Here is a 21,530-nt window from a genome sequence, read left to right as displayed (position 1 = left end):
CCACAAACACAGCCAACCCCCATACCCATGGTTTCAGTTACCCGCAGTCAACTGCAGTCTGAAAATATTAAATGGAAAATTCCAGAAATAAACAATTTGTAAGTTTTATTTTTGTTTGTTTTTAGAGATGGGGCTTCACTCAGTCACCCAGGCTGGAGCGCAGTGGTGCAACCGTGGCTCACTGTAGCAGCCTCTACCTCCCATCTCTGCCTCCCTTGTAGTTGGGACCACGGGCATACACCACCACTCCCGGTTTTTTTTTTTTTGTTTTTTTTTTGTAAAGAAGGTTTCTCACTATGTTGTCCGGGCTGGTCTTGAACTCCTGGGCTCAAGCAATCCTCCCAAAGTGCTGGGATTACAGGCATAAGCCATTGCACCCAGCCATGTTTTAAATTGTACATGGTTCTGAGTAATGTGATGAAATCTTGCACCATCTAGTACCATCCCGCCCTGGATGTGAATCATCCCTTTGTCCAGCTGTATATGCCACCTGCTCATTAGTCACTTGGTAGCCTTCTTGGTTACTTGAATGTTGCAGTATTGCAGTGCTTATCTTCAAGTTACCCTTATTTTACTTAAGAAATTCCCCAAAGTGCAAGAGTAGCGATGCTGAGAATCTGGAAATGCCAATGTGAAGCTGTAAAGTGCTTCCTTTAAGTAAAAAGGTGAAAGTTCTTGACAATATAGAAAAAAAATTGTATGCGGAAATTGCTAAGATCTATAGTAAGAACAAATCTTCCATCAGTGATAACGTGAAGAGGGAAAAATAAATTCACATTTGTTTTGCTGTCGTACCTCAAACTGCAAAAGTTATAACTGCAGTATGTGATAAATGCTTAGTTAAGAAGGAAAAGGCATTAAATTTGTGGGTCGAAGACATGAACAGAAAACTGTGTTCCAACTTGATGATAATCAGGTTTGGTATTATCTGTGGTTTCAGGAATCCACTGGGGATCTTGGAATATATTTCCCACAGATGGCTGGGAACAGGACTACTCTGTGTGTATATCTCCTATCTGGCTCAGATATTATGTTTTAAAAATTGAGATAAAATCCATGTAACATAAAACTCATCATTTTAGGGTACAATTAGTACCCTAAAATGGTGTGTTTTAGTATATTCACAATGTTGTGGAACCATCACTACTAACTGATTCCAGAACATGTCATCGCCCCAAAAAGAAACCCAGCACCTCAGAGGAGTAACTTCTGACAGCCTCTTCCTACAATCCTCTGGCAACCAAAAATCTGCTTTCTGTCTCCATGTATTTGCCTATTATAGACATTTCACATAAATGGAATCATGCAATATGTGGCCTCTTTCACTTAGCAAAATGTCTACAAGGTTATCCACATTGTTGCAACTATCAGTAGTTAATTTCCTTTTGTGGCTGAATTCACTGTATAAATATAGCACATTTTGGTTATCCATTCATTGATTGATGGATATTTGGACTGTCTCCACTTTTTGGCTACTATGAACAATGTTGCTAGGTGCATTTGTGTACAAGTTTTTCACTTTTTTTTTCCGTTAGAGTCAGGACCTCGCTCTGTCACCCAGGCTGGAGTGCAAGTGGCATGATCATAGCTCATTTCACTGCAGCCTCACACTCCTGAGCTTAAGTGATCCTCCTACCTGAGCCTTCCAAGTAGCTGGGACTATGGGTGTGTGCCACCACGCCCAGCTAATTTTCTGCATTTTTAGTAGAGACGGGGTTTTGCCATGTTGCCCAGGCTGGTCTTGAACTCCTGGATTCAAGTGATTATCCCATCTCAGCCTTCCAAAGTGTTGGGACTACAGCATAAGCCACAGTGCCTGGCCTTCACACTGTTTTTACAAAGTGAATCAGGGGCCAGGCGTAGTGGCTCACACCTGTAATCCCACCAGTTTGGGAGGCCGAGGCAGGCGGATCACCTGAGGTCAGGAGTTCGTGACAGCCTTGGCCAACATGGTGGTGAAACCTCATCTCTACTAAAAATACAAAATTAGCCAGGCGTGGTGGTGGTGGTGGGCACCTGTAATCCCAGCTACTTGGGAGCCTGAGACAGGAGAATCACTTGAATCTGGGAGGTGGAAGTTACAGTGAGCTGAGACTGCGCCATTGCACTTCAGTCTGGGGGACAAGAGCGAAATTCCATCTCAAAAAAAAAAAAAGCATTAAGTTGAATTATGTATTAACATTGTTCATAATTAATATTTTTCAAAGTAACAGTTACCAACACTAAAAAAAAAATTAACTTTCTATTTCTTAAAAGAAATAAAGGAGGAGGGAGGGCAGGTAGGTCTCTCTGTCTGGTAACAACGGTTCTTCCTTCCTGCACTGATAAAAACCACCAGGGTATGCTAAGCTGTGACTGTCTCACAACTGGCACCCAATGGAGATACCACACGTAAACCTGGACAACTCTTCCTTTACCTTATTGGCTCGACTCCTGAAGGCATTTGAGCTATCAATCCCCGGTCTATACTAAATACATAAATTTATAAACAAATAATAAGACAGGGAAAACTCTTATTTAGACTACAAAAATTATGGAACTGAAAATGCAGTTCAACAATGACATCAGTGGCCATGAACTATCTGGTAAATGTATATAGAGTAGCATGTACACGTACTTTCTTTTGAAGAAAAAAATTATTACAGGCTCAGGAAATCTGTAAACTTCAGCAAAATTAACAATTCCTGAGTGAGACAAACAGAAACTCATCTAAGAAGGCTAACTTGGTGATTTACATAAATACTAAAAAATTAAACTGCTCAAACTAAGTATATGCCACTCTTTCCTGAAGGAAGACAAGAAGACAATGTATTCTAGGCTTCAGAGTATGAGACCCAAGCTTGATGAATGATTAACAAAATGTCAGCCTCAGAAAAAATACAGTGGCATTCAGAGTTAGTCAGGTAGAGATAACAGTTTTACAAAAGGGAACTTTACTTCTGCCTCACATTATTGCTTACAAAATAAGAACTGAATTTCTTCACTACTGTCCAACCTTAAATCATTTACAGTCTTGTATTTTAAAGCATACCCTTTGAATCACATGTCCAAAGAGAATTACTTGGGGGTCAGAGAGTTACCTTAAAATGGCTTTAAAACTTAGAAATCCAAGATTATTTTAAGATTGCTTACCCCTTGAATCTTAAAACTGTTAAGATATCCAATTACTGAGCTTTCTAAATTAGTGCTCCCAGTTTTAACTTTACCTTTTTTTTTTTTTTTTTTAGACGGAGTCTCGCTCTGTCACCAGGCCTGGAGTGCAGTGGCACTACCTCGACTCACTGCAACCTCCACTTCCCGGGTTCAAGCGATTCCCCTGCCTCAGTCTGCTGAGTAGCTGGACTACAGGCAAGCACCACCACGCCCGGCTAATTTTTTTTTTTTTTTTTGTATTTTAGTAGAGACAGGGTTTCACCATGTTGGCCAGGATGGTCTCGAACTCCTAACCCTGTGATCCACCCCCTCAGCCTCAAAAAGTACTGGGATTACAGGTGTGAGCCACCACGCCTGGCCCAGTCTCTTTAAAAGTCAAGACAGAAATAAATTAATATTTGTATGGCACAATGGGGTAAATGATCAAGACTGCTCTGGATCTGAGGTCACTGGTTTGGATGCTGTATCCAAGCCATATTCTGCATGAATGGCCAGAGGTGTGAGGGGACCAGTATCTCAACACATCTGTAACACACCCTGACACAATACACTGGTTGAGAAATTCTAGTTTAAATAACTTGTGGAGATCACAACCTGAAGAGTCAAAATCCATGCAGCAGGTTGAGAAAACTATTTCACAATTCCCCTTATTTCAAGAGATACGCAATCATCTTTTGCAGCTTTCAATTACAATCCAGATGTACTAACAGGCAACCATTTCATCTGGAAGATCATCTATTTGGAGGTCACTGACACACAAAAACAAAAACAACGAAGACAAACCAAGCCTCCTTACCTTAGCTCAGAAGGATAAGCCAAAAGAAAACATGTTAATGGTAAAAATGTATGATTAAATGAAGTTACTGTTTTTTTCCTCCACTTCATATTGATTTATCTTTTCCCATGTCAATTTAAGGTGGTAACCATGGCCAACAACATTCTCACTCACCTATCACACTAATGCCAAATAAGTAGTAGTGTTTTTATTTTTTCAAGTGGGGAAATATATATAGCTCAAAAAAACAAAAAAAAAATCTAGCAACTAACTCCTTGGCAGTTTCCTTGACTCTCTGACCTTCAAGTCCCAAGGTTCTAAGTACATAATGAATAAGAAAACTACCTGTTCAAACCCAACAGAATGTTTTTTTCTGGTTCGATTAAGGCTCTGAATTTGGAACACAAATATTCTCAGTAATACTTGGTAATTCATTAAGTTACTCCTTGTGTAAACTTGCAGGATATTTAACTTTAGGAGATTATAAATCCTAACATGCCCCTGGGGGCCTTTTATTCCTACTTACAAAACATACAACATTTTTGTTTTTAAAAACAACGCACACAGGCCAGGTGCAGTGGCTCACGCCTATAATCCCAGCACTTTGGGAGGCCAAGGCGGGTGGATCACCTGAGGTCAGGAGTTCAAGACCAGTCTGGCCAATATGGCACAACCCCATCTCTACTAAAACTACAAAAATTAGCCAGGTGTGGTGGTGCACACCTGTAGTCCCAGCTACTTGGGAGGCTGAAGCAGGAGCATCACTTGAACCCAGGCACTCCAGCCTGCGTGACAGAGCGAGACTCTGTCTCAAAATAAATACATACATACATACAAAAAAATTAAAGCCATACATGTAAGTATCACTTCCATAAAACAAACCAGGAAGTACAGTAAAACATAAAATATTAGCATTTGGGCCTTTTGTGTGAATTACATTTCTCCACCTTCAACCCAGAAAAGGGATCTGAGTGTCAATGTGACATAAGTGACATAGCAACAGTGTAAGATCTTCCAATGAAGGGAGGTATTAGAAGAAAATCCAAGCAGTTTGATTTGGATTAACAGTTCTACCCCAAACACCTAAGACAAATTTGAACTCGAGCACTGTCTCCTATAATATGGAATATAACAAATGGACAGAAGTCATCATCTATATACCTTTTTACCATGCCACACAAGCAAAATAGTCACAATGTGAAACTTTACTCTACTGGCTATAACCCTCTGGAACCAAAAGATGGAAAACTTCATTTGGGATATACAGTAATCTAAAGAAAAATTCAGCATTTATGAATTTAATAACTGCTGCTACCATTTGAATACCTCTTATAAACCAAACACAGTATCAGATGCATATTCTGATTTTAGAAATAAACAAACTCAGAGGTTAAATAATCTGCCAAAAACAACAGGATTACTAAGTGGTGGAAGCCAGATCTGTTTAGAATTCAAAGCCCAAATAGGTTCTTTTCACTAAATTTAATACTATTTCCTTAATTCTCCAAACTGATTTATTACAGCCTATCCAAAATACTATAATAAAATGAACTGCTTTAAATTTGGAGGCAAGGCGGGGGTGGGACACTGAGTTTCAATAGTCAGGGTTCTTCATTATTTTCTTACCTGACTAGGCTGGCCACCAGGCCACAAATTGTATAAAAATCAGATTTTAAATGATGGAAAAGCTTTTCTGTGTGGCTGCTGAAGGGAGAAAGGAAGACATCTGAGACATGCCCCACCATGCTGGCTGGGGGCTGGTGACATCTGTGGGCCTCAGCGTTGGGCTCCAGATGCAACAAAGCCTAAAGTTTTGAATATGTATGAAGGTCAATGTGATGTTTTCCAAAAACAGTCATAAAAGATAGCGGTGAAAAACCAACTAGGATAACAACTGTATGTAACAAGAGCATATAGGTAGCTGCAGATGAATGCTCAGGTCCTTAGCTGTGGTGTTTAAAAATTATTCAGACCAGGCCGGGTGCAGAGGCTCATGCCTGGAATCCCAGCACTCTGGGAGGCGGAAATGGGTGGATTGCCTGAGCTCAGGTGTTTGAGACCAGCCTTGGCAACATGGTGAAACCCCATCTCTATTAAAATACAAAAAAAAAAAAAAATTAGCCAGGCATGGCGGTGTGTGCCTGTAGTCCCAGCTACTTGGAAGGCTGAGGCAGGAAAACTGCTTGAACCCGGGAGGTGGAGGTTGCAGTGATCTAAGGTTGTGCCACTGCACTCCAGCCTGGCAACAGAGTGAGACGCTGTCTCCCAAAAAATAAAAATAAAAAAAAATAAAAAATAAAAATAAAAAATAAAACAATTCTTCAGACCAGTGCGGTGGCTCATGACTGTAATCTCTGTAATCTCAGCACTTCGGGAGGCTGAGGCAAGAGGACTGCTTGAGCCCAGGAGTTTGAGACCAGCCTGGGCAACATGGTGAGACGCTGTCTCTACAAAAAAATTTAAAAACTACCCACAAAGAAAACCCTAGGTCAAGATAGCTTCACTGGAAGGAAAAATGAACTGGTCAGGAAGACAGATAAATAGAAGCAAATAATGAAAACATTTTATTTACCACTGACAACCTTCTCACAATAAATTATATAGCAAAATACATGTTTGAATACTTTTAATTGCTAGGCAATAGTCTATTTTCATTTTTTTTTTTTTTTTTTTTTTGGGAAGAAGTTTCCCCTCTTGTTGTCCAGGCTGGAGTGCAATGGCGCAATTTTGGCTCACTGCAATCTCCGCCTCCCAGGTTCAAGTGATTCTCCTGCCCTGGCCTCCGTAGTAGCCGGGGTTACAGGCATGCGCCACCACGCCTGGCTAATTTTGTATTTTTAGTAGAGATGGGGTTTCTCCATGTTGGTCAGGCTGGTCTCGAACTCCTGACCTCAGACCAGTCTGCCTGCCTCGGCCTCCCAAAGTGCTGGGATTACAGGTATGAGCCACTGCACCTGGCCTATTTTCATTTTTTTACAAAAGGTAGACAACTCCAAAGCAGATGGCCATTTGTAGCCATTCTATATAATCATGAATACACAAAACACTGGCCAGTGGCTCACGCCTGTAACGCCAGCACTCTGGGAGGCTGAGGTGGGTAGATCACCTGAGGTCAGGATTTCGAGACCAGCGTGGCCAACATGGCGAAACCCCACCTCTACTAAAAATACAAAAATTAGCCGGTTAGGTTGGCAAGCGCCTGTAATCCCAGTTACTTGGGAGGCTGACAGAGGAGAACCACTTGAACTCAGGAGGCACAGATTGTGCTACTGCACTCCAGCTTGGGCAACGGAGCAAGACTCCATCTCAAAAAAAAAAAAAAAAGTTTTAAAGTGCCAATAAATACAAGTTCCTGGTCTGCCTACAGTTTATCACTTAATAATACAAAGTAAACAAGAAAGCCAAGTTAGTGGATTACCTGAGAGAACAAGATACAGAGAAGATGTTAATGGAGGGAGGTGGCCTTCTCCAAACACATCCCTAACACACACTATTCAAGTAATTCCCAAACTGTGATAAAAGAACCACTGGGAATAAGACCTCTGATCTATATTCACAGGTCTATAGGTGAGCAAAGGTAGACCTTTTCCTGTGTCTGAGATGGGAAGATTACCTTCTCTATCTAGAAGCAAAAGAACCCTAGACTCACCAAGACTAGCTAATAGACACTGTACACGAGTAATTGAGGTAATCTACACTGGGCGTGAGTTACATACTGATCCACCCCTAGGCAGCAATTCATACCTCACCCACCCAACAGGCTACATTAGAAACAGGAAGTACAGGTCAAAAGTCTCATTAAAAAAATAAGAACTCTTGGCAGCTGAAAATGAAAATAAAAGAATGAAGAATGACAGCACTGGCAATAAACACATTGTTTTCTCTGAAAGGGAAGGGAAAGAACTAATGTTGGGCATCTATATGCCAGACATTTTATAAATTTTCTCCTTTAATCCTCAGTAATCTTGAGATGATAATACTAGCTAGTACTCTAGTTATTAATCCTCACAAAAATCCTGAGGTAGGTACTACTAATTCCCATGTTACAGATGAAGAAACTGAAGGTTACTAAGTTGCCCAGGGTAGTTGTTATCCCAACTGTAGAGACAAGAACTCTCAGACTTCAAGAAGTTAAGTAAACTTCCCCAAACTCAAAGTGGGAGTTCTTTCCCACTATCCGGCTGCCTTCCCCTCCCTACTAGCAATCTCAATTAATTCTCTATTCTACCCCCTTCTCATTTCTGTAGCTGTTTCAGAAACTATACTAAGATACAAAGCAAAGAGGAGTTATCATAAGAAAACACCTCCAAAAGACACTAAGTTGTGCTATGATATGCCTATTACTAGAAAATGTCACTCAATTTTAAGCTTGGAGGGCAGTGACAGTTTGGAGATCTTCAGCACAATACCTGCCAGAAATGTAGCAGGCACTCAGGATCTGCTGAATGAACAACATCTTTTGAGTGGTTATGAATTCAATAACCCAAAATGACTATCTTGTACTTCTGGATATGACATGATACCACTTTTTGGAAAATAATTTATCCATTCATTTTAAACAGGGTAGCTTTCTTAAAATTTATAGAATATTGATGAGATAGCTAAACTGAGAAATGCCCATTAAAGCATTAGTCATAACTTCAGGAAAATTCCAAGTGTTCACTTTTCCAAGCAAATTAAAATGTTTCAGCTAATAAAACCTGTCAGAAAACCCACAAGACAAGAAAGTATAAAAGAAAAGAGAAGCCAATATAAGAGCATTTAAGATGTCACACATAAAAAATTATAAAACATTAACCTAACTTGTACCTTGGTATTTAACCCTAAAACTGTCACCTCAGATAACACAATATTTTCCATGCAAGAAAACATTATCACCATGAATGTAAAGAAGCTTGCCCACCATAGCAACTGTTGCTAAGAAGGATTTTTTAATGTCTAAGACTGAAAGACAGAATTTGTAGAAACCAGTTAAAATGCCACTCCTAGCAGCATCTTGTGATACTGTGCTTTCACCTTAAACTTTTTAAGCCTCAATCTTTGACTTCTACATGTTTAAAAAAAAAAAAAAGAAAATCTGGGAGCACTCAGTGTAAAAAAACTACCAATTGTCTATAACCCAATGAAAATACATCCTTTGTTACAATGACAGCAGCTACTTTTCCTTAATAATCCTAGAGGAATTTCTTCATTTGAAAAGCTGGCTGGCCTAGATTTCTCTATAAACTAAATGACATGCTACTTTCGAAATTATCCATCTCAGAAGTTCAAAGAAATTTAGGTATAAGAACACATTAATACTCTCACGAAACAAACCTTATCCAGGTTACCCATGAATTGTGACAAATCAAAATCCAGTTTCTCATTTCAAATCAAGTATCACATTATTTATTACCTTAAAATATTAAGCCCTTACCTAATTCAATGGCAAATCATACTGGTTTTCAGTTTCTTAACTTGTACAAATCATACTGAAATATTTATGCAAAAGCTATCATACAGTTGAATATTACAGACAGTTAACATCTCTCTCTTTTTTTTTTTTTTTTTGAGACAGAGTCTCACTCTGTCCCCTAGGCTGGAGTGCATGATCTCAGCAAAACTGCAACCAACCTCCATCTCCCAGGTTCAAGTGATTCTCAGCCTCCTGAGTAGCTGGGACCACAGGCACGCGTCACCACACTCAGCTAATTTTAGTAGAGACGGGGTTTTACCATGTTGGCCAGGCTGGCCTTGAACTCCTGACCTCAAGTGATCCACCCACCTCAGCCTCTCAAAGAGATGGGATTACAGGTGTGAGCCACCAAGCCTGGCCAACAGTAGAAAAGGGTACTCAGGGAACATAGTTAGAAAGTCATGACTCTGCTGGCTGGACCAGGATTCTAGACTAGCTCTAGGGCTGAGATATCTTAGTAGATCAGTTAACCATTCATGTGGCCCAATTTCCCTTACTCTAAACCCAAAGTCAAACATAATCTCTAAAGTCTTTCATGCCCTGAAATGCTAATCTTGTAATCATCTTTCTATTCAGGTAATAACTCAAAAGAAATGGTCTCATTTCCTTCATCCTCTGACTAAAATTTAGTCAATCCATATTTTATGAATCCAACCAATAGGACACTGTTAAAGAACAAAAACAAAAGACTTTTCTTGAAAGCTAGAAACTCCATTCTGTAGTGATGATTCCCAGATCTGACTCTTAAACTCAACAACCTCAACAGACAATGACAGGGAGAAAAGATCTTACAACTTTGAGCTGAGCTGGGGTGGGGTGGGAGGTGTGAGAGAACAGAGAGATAGTTACAAATTCACAAAAATATATCATCCATTTCTATCTCCTCTAAAAAATATGAAATAAGCCTTAAAAGGCTGCCATATAAACCATTATTAAGCCAATAAAAACTAATGAAGAAATTATGTCATTTATCCAAAATATGGAAAAACCACCTATTTACAGGAATCCTATCAATGTCCTACATCTTCAGAAACTACATTTCACTAAGCTGGTCATCAAGCCCCTTCAAACTGCATCTAAGGACAATAATAATATTCAAACATCAAGAAAGAGGTACAGGTTCCACTCAACACCATTATTCCGTGGAGTCTTCCAGGACTAAGTCATTTTATAGAATCTTTGCTATCTTTGTTCTCTAGAAAATAATATCCCGAAGACTCTGAAATAAAACCAGCAAAATTCCTGTATTTGTTTTCCATTGTGTCGTAACAAATTATCACAAACAAAACAACACAAATTGATTATCTTACAGAAGTCAGCGGGCTTGACTGGATCTCACAAGGGCTAAATGAGGGTATCCAGTGGACTAGTTCCCTGCTGGAAACTCTGGAGAAAATCTGCTTCCACATTCATTCAAGCTATTGGCTGAATTTAGTTCCTTGCAGCTGTAGGACTGAGGTTCCTACTTCCTTGCTGGTTGTCAGCTGGGACTGGCCTTTCCTACTAGAGGCTGCCTGCATTCCCCCTCTCATGCTTTCAATCTGGTCCCCTCCAGTAATGGCAGGCTAAGTCCTTCTCATGCTTCAAATCTCGGACTTCCCCTTCTGCCTCATCTCTGACACCAGCCAGAAAAAGTTCTCTGCTTTTAAGTGCTTATGTGAGTAGAATAAACCCACCCAGAAAATCCAAGATAATCTACCTAAGATCCTTAACTTTAATGAAATCTACATAACACACTCAGGTTCCAGGGTTTATAGAATGGAAATCATAGGGGAGCCATTCTGCTTACAACAGTCTGCCTTCTGGTTTTCAAGGATTCATCTCTCTCTCAAATGCAAAATACATCCATCCCATCAAAAGGTCCCAAAGGTTTCCCATCTAAAGTTTATTTCAAAAGTCCCAAATCTCATTCATCTATTCAGGTGTGGATGAGGTTCTGGGGATAAAACAGTAAGTCCAACTTCTGGGGCACAATTCCTAAGAAAACAAATTCTCAGCTCCGAACATACTATTGTGAGACAGATATAGAATAACAGTTATAAACATTCCAGTTCAAATGGGCAAAATGTAAAAGAAAACAGAGCCACGGGTCCAAAGCAGTTTCAAAATCTAGGGAATCTCCATTCCACTTCAAAGCCTGGGAAAAAGCCTCTCCAGCTTTTAGCTCCACCCCTCTGGGCTCTCCTATCTCCGTCTGAGTCACCCTTCTTTTTTTATGAAAAGCAACACATTCACATGTGAGTAGTTTTATCAGCCTGCTTCCCATCAGTAGAATTTGGGGGGTCCAACAGCCCTATTACTTTCTGTCTCTTTCAATCCAAACGAGAATTGCTTATGTTGGCATAAAATTCTCAAGAACCTGACAGGCTGTGGAAATATTCCACAGGGGTTCACTCCATTAAAGTTCACATTCACAAATAAACCAGGCTGCACATTTAATACTTTGACTGGAAATCTCAGCTAAATATACAAGTTCATCACTTACAAATTTGGCTTTCCATATAACCATAGGATAAAATTCTGCTAAACTTAGTTGCTGCTACGTAACAAGGGTCCCCTTTCTGCCCGTTTCCAATAAGAAAGACCTCACTTCTGTCTGGGCCCTCAGTAGCAGAGTCACTAACATCCATATTGCTATTAAAAGTCTGTCCTAGGCCTTTTCTTTTTTCTTTTTTGACAGGGTCTCACTCTGCCACCCAGGCTGGAGTGCACTGGTGCCATTACCACTCCCTGCAGCCTCGACTTCCTGGGCTCAAGTGATCTTCCTGTGTTCTAGGCCTTTTCTATCATGCCCCTTAAAATTATTCTAACCTTTATCTACTGCCACTTCCATTTTTAGGTAATAGTACCCCACTCCTGGTACCAAAATCTATACTAGTGTTCTACTGCTGCTATAACAAATTACTACAAATGTAGTGGCTAAAAATAACACAAATTTATTACCTCACAGTTACTTAGGTCAGAAGTTGGGTGGGCTTGACTAGCTAGGTCTTCTGCTTAGGGTCTCATGAGGCCAAAAAATCAAGGTGTCTCAAGGTTGCATTCCTTGATGGAATTCACTTTCAAGCTCAATCAGGTTGTTGGCCAAATTCAGGTTCCTTCTGGTTGCAAGACTGAGGTCCCCATTTCTTGCTGGTTGTCAGCCAGGGACTGGTCTTTGCCACTAGACGCTGCCCACATTCCTTCTGATAACTTTTCATGTGGTCCTCTCTAGCAAAGGCAAATGGTATCCTTCTCAAGCTTCAAATCTCTCTGATTTCCTTTTCTGCCCATTTCTCTGACCCCAGTTGGAGAAAGTTCTCTGCTTTTAAGGACTCATGTGATTAGATTGGGCCCACCCAGAAAATCCAGGATAATTTTTCTATTTTAAGATTCTTAACCTTAATTACACCTGCCAAGTTCCTTTTGCCATGTAACATAGGGTAGTTACAGATTCTGGGGATTGAGGTATGGACAACTTGGGAAGAGGGAGATGTAATTCTGCCTACTACAAATCCAACTCCTATGGAAGGGTTTTTTTTTTTTTTTTTTTTTTTTTTGAGAAGGAGTCTTGCTTTGTCGCGGCTGGAGTGCAGTTGTGTGATCTCAGCTCATTCAAGCTCCGCCTCCCGGGTTCACGCCATTCTCCTGCCTCAGCCTCCCAAGTAGCTGGGACTACAGGCACCCGCCCACCATGCCGGCTAATCTTTTGTATTTTTAGTAGAGATGAGGTTTCACCATGTTAGCCAGGATGGTTTTGATCTCCTGACCTCATGATCCGCCCCCCCTAGGCCTCCCAAAGTGCTGGGATTACAGGCATGAGCCACCGTGCCTGGCCCCTATGGAAGGGATTAAACTCACTTCCTAAAGAAAATCATTCCTTTCTTTAAGAGTGTGTAGTAAAGGTGTACAAATTTTACTTATGTGAAGTAAAGTATATATACATACATGCATGCATATGTCTTTACTTATGTGACACAAAGATTTATGTTCAGAGATAGAGACAATAGTAAAAACAAGGACTCACTCTGGATGAGTGAGTAGGCAAAGGAACTAAACGCGCAGTATGGAAAAGGAGTTGCCACCTGTTTCATCCTCAAACTGCAAGGCACTTCACCCATAACTACTTAGAAACTAACCCATGCTCCTCCTTAAATGTGTATTTCTCTTCTCTGTATTCCACAAAAAAGTACATAACTAGGCATTGTTTTGTTTTAAAGAAAAGGCATCTCAGGGGACCTAACTTTGTAATGAGTTGATTAATCAATCTAAGCAAATTTCCAATCTTTCATTCAAGTCATACACCCTCCCCAACAGCAAACCAAAGCCAAAAATTTCAAAGTCACAGAAGGACAAAAACATGCCCTGCTAAGACTGCAGGTGAACTTTTGAGAATACCACGGAGGAGAACTAGTATTGGTACCGGACTTTCAGCCCCAGGTTCACCAAGCCAGTAAAGCCAAATACAACAAAAACCTACAACTACAAAGATAATATTCTAAAGCCCTGTTTACAGTCAAATTCTTGACCATGAATTTTACCTAGAACAGAAGAGCCCCCAATATACCAGCTAGTCCCTTTACAGTGACAGGTAAAAGCTACTTACTACACTTACTACCTGCCAGACACTGTAGTAAGCACTTGACACAAATTGTCTTATTTACTCCTCTCCATAAACTCCCAAGCTAGAAAATACCATCATCCCCCTTTTACAGACGGGAAAACTGAGGCTTACAGAGTTTAGGTCACACAACTAAGTAGCAATGGCCCTGATATTTGACAACCTAGGCAGTGTGGTTTTTAATCACTGGGCCTATACTGCACTCCTTAGATGGCATGAAGTCTCCAATTCTTGGAAAAATCTTCCCTTCTTAGTTTTCTTTTCTTTTTTTTTCAGACGGAGTCTCGCTCTGTCGCCCAGGCTGGCGTGCAGTGGCGAATCTCAGCTCACTGCCACCTCCGCCTCCCAGGTTCAAGCGATTCTTCTGCCTCAGCCTCCTAAGTAGCTGGGATTACAGGCGACCGCCACCAAGCCCGGCTGATTTTTGTATTTTTAGTAGAGACGGGGTTTCACCGTATTGGTCAGGCTGGTCTCGAACTCCTGACCTCGTGATCCAACCGCTTCGGCCTCCCACAGTGTTGGGATTACAGGCGTGAGCCACCACGCCCGGACTCCCTTTTTAGTTTTCATTTCCTCTCCTCATGTCCCATTCTCGTAGAATTAAACAGTTGAAAAATAATCAAGTCTTCCCAAATAATTTGCCATCTCCTTTTCAGAACTCTTTCCTCCACACAAAGCAATAGTCAAGATGCAACTTCTCCTGACCCTGACTCTGCTTCCCCAAAACAAACTACAGAAGCTCCACCCATCACCTGCTTAATCTAGAAATGTTCCAACACTGCAAAAACACACAACGAAAAACAAAATTGAAAAGTCCTACTCTTTCAAAAGGTCACCAACATATGTATACTCTTAGCCAAGCTTTCTCTCCATACCTCTTTTTCTATTCAGGCTCCTAACTAGTCCTTAACTCCAACTCCAGACGTTCTGCCCCACGTCTTGGTCCCTTCCCACTTTCTCCCCAGCAACTCCGCCTGGGGTTCTCCACCTCGCACCCACTCTGCAGGTGGGAAGCTCAGCCCCGCCCAGACGGACCCTAAGAAGGCCCCTACTCCAGCTGCCTAGTTCCGCCGCAGGGTTCACCGCACACTACCCAGCAGGCACCACTCCCTCCGCACCCTCCCCCAGCACCCCACTGCGGCCCCACCCCTCAAGTTCCCTTCCCCCTCTGACGACCCCCTCCTCCAAGTTGTCCCCTAGTCCCCACCCAGTCCGGCCCTTTCCTATGCAATAAGCTGAACTCCGGAAGCCGATTCCCACCCTCGCATCGGCCTCTGCCCCCAAACCTCGCCCTCCGCCCTGGGGGGTGGCCCTGGGCCTCCCAGATGGGCTGCAGGGGCCTCGGTTGGTGTATGTGTGAAGGTGGGGGCAGGGGAAGGCGACGGGCCGCTCGGGAGTCTGCCGGAAGCGTGAGCAGCGGCCGCGCTCCGCTGCCCTATCCTGCGCCCACCCCACCCTCCAACGACCTCGCCTGGCGACTCCCAAGGTACCTGTGGTGGAAGCGGCAGCGGCAGTGGCCGCTCTCCCCTCTGTTCACACAGACAATATGGCGGCGGTGGAGGAGGAGACACACGGCTCGGCCGCCAGCCGCAGGGACCAGAGCGAGGCTGCAGCCGCGGCTGCCGGAAGCGGAAACCCCCTCCTACCAGGAGGCGGAGCGAGACAGCTTCCGACTCCGCCCCCAGAGGAATCTAGCTGAGTGCGGCCATGCTGGGCTGTCCTATTGTAGCCTTAGGGATTCAGTTCTGGCCTAGGGTGCAAAATAGAAGGAATTCCCAACGCAAGGCAGAATAAGGAGACTTGCAATAGTCAAGCGCATTTTATTTCAATAGTGTTAACAAGTGACAACGGAGAGAACGCGAACCTCCCACTAAGTGAACAGTTGGTTTGATCCAAGTTAAGATGGCGGTACCCAGGTTGCCCGCACTTCACCCGGCTGGCCCCTCCTTTCTTGAAAAGAACCATGCGCGACCTGCAGAGCTGTAGAGCCAAGCATTCTGGGAGCTGAAGTCCCTTTTGCTCTGACCCTTCGTTTAAAATTAGGGTTTCAGCAACACTTTCTATTCAAACTTGTAGTTCGGAAGAAGTGAATGAAAGTTGGACCCTAGAAAGGGCCTGGCGCAGGAGTCTGGGAAGTGAGGATACTAGGTCTCAAGAGACCGAGGCCCAATTCCTTCCTCCTACAGAAGTCTTGCCTAGAGCTCTGCGTTCAAAACATAGTGTTTCCTCTTCTATCTGCCTCCCACCCCAGCTCTCCTTTCCCGAGTTACCTCCCCAAAACAGTCACAGAGCACCTTCTACCATGCAAAGCTCATCATGGTCTCCTCGTGATCAAAAATCTCCCATGGACCTCTTTGTGCACCAAAGATAGCCCAAACTCTTCACTTGACGTTCAAAGTCCTCCATAATTTGGCCAAACCCTCCTTTCCAGCCTCCTGTTTTGCCACTCTCGTCTCAAATTCTGGAAGCTTCCACCCACTAAGACTGCAAACCATTCCTGCAACTTAGCTGTGTTGCCTCTCTCGCTTTACACTGGCAGTTACTTCTCTTACTGTCACCCCATGGACTGGATAATTTCCGTACGCCGAATAAACTAATTCAGGGATCCTTTCCTCTTGGGGTCTTCTCTCTGTTGAACTCCCTCAAACCCAGGCACTATCAGTAACCTGAGGACCTCAGTCTGTCTCCTCCATCAGACTGTGAGCCCCCAGTGGACAGAGCTCCATATGATGATCAACCTCTCCTTTGCAGGCCCTGCTAAAAGCTGAAGCGTCTAGGAGTTGCTGAAAGGAGTTCAAGTGTTAGTCTCACCTCTGATGGGACAGAGGTGTGAGCACTGGAATGAGGGTGAGGAGGCCGGGTTATTTCAGTACCAACCATTATCCCTAGCTGTCTCAGAAGAGCTGGTTGTCTCAGGAATAGGCCTCTCCACACTCCACAGCCCTCCTTTCACAGTTTGTCAGCTGACTAGCACCTCTGCTCCCAAAGAGGCATCTCCTGCCCACGTAGGGTTAGGGCCGGTGGTGGCTGCAGACTTATCGTGATGGCCTCAGGGAGGTAGGTGGCTGTGGCCTTCTCGGGACCTCATCTGCTAGACAGCTTGTGACATCTGATCCAATTGCCTGGGAACCCATAACAGTTTTTCTCTCGGTATCCTGTAACTGGTGATTCCTCAACTCTGGGCCTCAATTTCCCCACTTGTGGACTGAGGAGGTTATACAAGATAATCCCAAAGTTTCTGGGAAGTCATCTTTCAGGAAATGATACCCTTCTACCTACCTCTTGAATGTATCTTTTTGGCTCTCGTGGCTTTGTTTTTCCCAACTGTATTCACATTTGTTTAACTCACAACAATTCATCATTTGCTATGAGCCAGACACTGTGCTAGATACTAGGGATGTGTTATGAGCAAGACATACACCAGGTGCTTACTGGTGGAGCTCACCTTCTAAAGTGAGAAGCAAGTAATGCACAGGTAAACAAATGCATAAACAGAGTAATTTCAGATAGCAATAAGTGCTACGAAAGGAAAAGATAAGTAGCTGTGAAGTATAGAACTTTAGCTTGAGTGGTTCAGAAGGTCCCTTTGAGAAGGAAACAGTAAGTGCAAACATCCCAAGGCAGGAAAGAGCATCACAAGTTTGAAGAAGGAAGCCATGGTGGCTGAAGCACTGCAAATAAAGGGAAGAAGAGGAAGAAATATGGTGGGAGAGGTGGGCAGGGCATTCAGGTAATGATAAGCTGGGTTTTCATCTGAGTGTAATGAGGATATTTCCCATTGCTTAGCCTTCTTGCCTTTCTGATCTCAGCCTCTCTCACAGCATTAGTTCTTCATTCTTCTTCCTAGTTCTGGCCTCTATCTGTGACTTCATTCAGAGGGCTCACCTGGGCACACATATACAACCCTAATACTCATGCAGGACATAATTGAAACACAACTCCTGCCATCTACCAGGCCAACCTCATATAGGTCTTCAGTCTCAAGAGGCTTCCCATCCCGAGTGTTCACCTAGTTGTGGACTTAACATTTATCCTTAACTCTTACTCTTTCCCTGATCCCCCACATCACACCTCTCAGGCTAGTCTTTCTGCAAACAACAGCAGCAGGAGCAACAGTTAAGATGTTGAGAGTAATTGCACTGTGCCACACACTGAATGTTCATCATCTCACTTAATCCTCATGTCAGCCTGATGAGGCAGAAACCAAAAGTATCTCGCTGTACAGATGAGGAGACTCAGGTTCACAGAGATCACAGGCCATGCCCAAGGTCACATGCTGGAGATGGAGCTTGCATTTCAACCTGGGCTATTAGAGTGAGTCTCTCCTCTCTCTCTCTCTCGAGACAGGATCTTGCTCTGTTGTCCAGGCTGGAGTGCAGTGGCATGATCATAGCTCATTGTAACCTTGAACTCCTGTTATTAATCGATCCTCCCACCTTAGCCTCCTGAGTAGCTAGGACTACAGACATGCACCACCATGCCTGGCTCATTTTTAATTTAGTAGTATTTTTTTTTTTTTTTTTTTTTTTTGAGACGGAGTCTGGCTCTGTCGCCCAGGCTGGAGTGCGGTGGCCGGATCTCAGCTCACTGCAAGCTCCGCCTCCCGGGTTTACGCCATTCTCCTGCCTCTGCCTCCCAAGTAACTGGGACTACAGGCGCCCGCCTCGTCGCCTGGCTAGTTTTTTGTATTCTTTAGTAGAGACGGGGTTTCACCGTATTAGCCAGGGTGGTCTCGATCTCCTGACCTTGTGATCCGCCCGTCTCGGCCTCCCAAAGTGCTGGGATTACAGGCTTGAGCCACCGCGCCCGGCCTAGTAGTATTTTTATTACTATTATTATTATTGTACAGATGGGGTCTTGCTATGTTGCCAGGGCTGGTCTTGAACTCCTAGGCTCAAGCAATTCTCCTGCCTTGGCCTCCCAAAGTGCTAGGATTTCAGGCAAAAGTTTTAATCATGCACTAAGAACCTAAGTGTATTAGCTTTCTATTGCTGCTTAACAAAATCACCCCAAAATATAGTGGCTTAAAACAACAATAGTTTATTTTATGTTTGTGTGGATTGGCAGTTTGGACATGTCTCAGCCGGGACAGCTCTCTTCTGCTCCAAGTGGCCTTTCCTGGCTTACTCTTACATTTGCTGTCGGTGAGCAGGTCAGCAAACTGGTTAGAACTCTATGGCCTCATTCACATGTCTGACAGCTGGTTGGGGTTGTTGGCTTGAGTGCCTTGGTTCTCCTCCATATTGCTTCTTCAGTAAGCTAACTCAGGCTTCCTTACGTGATGGCCTCCAAAAGAAAGAAAAAAAAGCAGCAAGATATCTTTAGACCTAGGCTTAGAAATAATATAGTGTCATTTTCACTGTATTATATTGCTCAAAGGCAGTCACATGGCCAGCTCAGATTCAAGGAAAGTAGAAATAGATTCCATTTCTTCATAAGAAAAACATCAAATCATACTGCAAGGAGTCATGTGTATAAGGATGGTGGAATTGTTGTGGCCACCTTTGCAAACATTATATCACATAAGTAACCATAGGCATGGAACTGGTTAAAGAAATTATGGTACAGTCAGACATGGAGCTATTCACAGCAATGAGAGCTAACATTTTTGAGCACTTAATATGTGTCACTGTACAAGATGCTTTACATCTATTAACTCATTTAATCCTCACAACAGCTCTCTGTGACCAGTACATTTTTAATCCCCATTTTAGAGATTAAGTACACCAAGTCTCATAGAGGTTAAACAACTAGTCCAACATCGAACAGCAAGTGACAAAGCCATTGAAAAGAATGAGGACAGTATTATGTCCTGACATAGAAATCTGGCCCTGACATTCTGTTATACAATACAAAGCAAGAGACAAACAGTAGTTTGGTCAGAAAACATTGAAAAAGCACATTTAAAATATTAGGAGATGTGTGGTTTTTTTGTTTTGTTTTGTTTTGAGGTGGAGTTTCACTCTTGTTGCCCAGGCTGGAGTGCAATGGTGCGATCTTGGCTCACTGCAACCTCCGCCTTCCAGGTTCAAGCGATTCTCCTGCCTCAATCTCCCAAGTAGCTGGGATTACAGGTGCCCACCACGCCCAGCTAATTTTTGTATTTTTAGTAGAGATGGGATTTCACCATGTTGGCCAGATTGGTCTTGAACTCCTGACCTCAGGTGATCACCTGTCTTGGCCTTCCAAAGTGCTGGGATTACAGGTGTGAGCCACTGCGCCCGGGTGGAGATGTATGTCATAAAAATTAGTAGAATAAAAATTTTTATGTCTTATAAAAATTAGTAGATGTATATGTCTTATAGTTTTAGATAAATTCAGGAAGAATTTACTGCAAACTATTAATGGAGCTTATCTTTGAAGAGAAGAAAAGGAGAAAACTTTTATTTAAACACCTGTTTGTATTGCTTGAATTTTTTTTTTTGAGAGAGGGTCTTGCTCTGTTGCCCAGGCTGAAGTGCCATGGTAACAGTCACAGCTCACTGCAGCCTCAACCTCCAGGGCTCAAGCGGTCCTTGCACCTCAGTCTCCCAAGTAGTTGAGGCCACAGGTGTGTGCCACCATGCCTGGCTAATTTATTTTTATATTTTGTGGAGATAGGGTCTCCCCATATTGGCCATGCTGGTCACAAACTCCTGGGTTCAAGTGATCCTCCCGCCTTGGCTTCCCAAAGGGCTGGAATTACAGTAGGCACAAAGCCTGGTCTTCTTTGAATTATTTTACAGCAATCATAAATTTTTATTTCAATACCTTATAAAGAAGAAGATGTTTTTAAAATGTCCTTCAGTTTGGCTCTCACCTACGTCTTTTCCTATTTGGTTTTATTTTTATTGTTTTTTTGTTTTCTTTTTTGATACCACCCCAGTCCAACCCCTTATCAATTCTGGCCCGAAGTTTTGTGGCTACCTTGAGGGCCCTTCCTCTCTCCCTCTGCAGTGCATCCTGCTTGCTGCTGGGGGAAAGTTGATTAACCATCATGTTCCATTTTTGTCTAAGAGTTTTCAATGGTATTGCATTGCCTGCACAGACAGTCCAAACCCTTTGGCCTAGTGTATTGGGTGTTTGAAGTTTGACTCCAACTTGGTTGGATTCCAGCTCTGTCACTTGCTAGCAGTATAAATGTGAACACGTTATTAGATCTCTCCAAGCCTCAATTTCCACATCTTTTTTTAAAAAAATGAAAGAAAAGACCGGACACGGTGGCTCATGCCTGTAGTTCCAGCACTTTGGGAGGCCGAGGTGGGTGGATCACCTGAGGTCAGGAGTTCGAGACCAGCCTGGCCAACATGGCAAAACCTTGTCTCTACTAAAAGTACAAAAATTAGCCGGGCATGGTGGCACATGCCCGTAACCTCAGCTACTCAGGGGCTGAGGCAGGGAGAATTGCTTGAACCTGGGAGGTGGAAGTTGCAGTGAGCCAAGATTGTGCCACTGCACTCCAGCCTGGGTGACAGAGCAAAACTTTGTCTCAAAGGAAAGAAGGAAAGAAAAGAAAGGAAGGAAGGAAGGAAGGAAGGAAGGAAGGAAGGAAGGAAGGAAGGAAGGAA

At 42.9% G+C, this 21,530-nt stretch overlaps 1 protein-coding gene and 1 long non-coding RNA gene across 3 annotated transcripts in view; both read right to left on the bottom strand.

Annotated features, from left to right (window-relative positions):
* The window catches only part of CSNK2A1 (casein kinase 2 alpha 1), a 66,580-nt gene extending 50,958 nt beyond the window's left edge, over positions 1-15,622 (bottom strand). The window contains exon 1 of one of the 2 annotated variants that reach the window (XM_017895733.1): positions 15,474-15,622. The gene's annotated coding sequence lies outside the window, so the exon portion shown is untranslated. The remainder of the gene's footprint in view (positions 1-15,473) is intronic. The other variant, XM_017895732.1, reaches the window with a different exon arrangement.
* A 3,381-nt stretch (positions 15,623-19,003) lies between these two features.
* Positions 19,004-21,530, bottom strand: part of LOC108544544 (uncharacterized) — a 10,884-nt gene continuing 8,357 nt past the window's right edge. The window contains exon 2 of the long non-coding RNA XR_001889876.1: positions 19,004-19,269. This is a non-coding gene — a long non-coding RNA (uncharacterized LOC108544544). The remainder of the gene's footprint in view (positions 19,270-21,530) is intronic.

Source organism: Rhinopithecus bieti, unplaced genomic scaffold (assembly GCF_001698545.2).
Source record: "Rhinopithecus bieti isolate Rb0 unplaced genomic scaffold, ASM169854v2 scaffold_27016, whole genome shotgun sequence".
NCBI lineage: Eukaryota > Metazoa > Chordata > Mammalia > Primates > Cercopithecidae > Rhinopithecus > Rhinopithecus bieti.
This window is presented reverse-complemented; position numbering and strand designations above follow the sequence as displayed.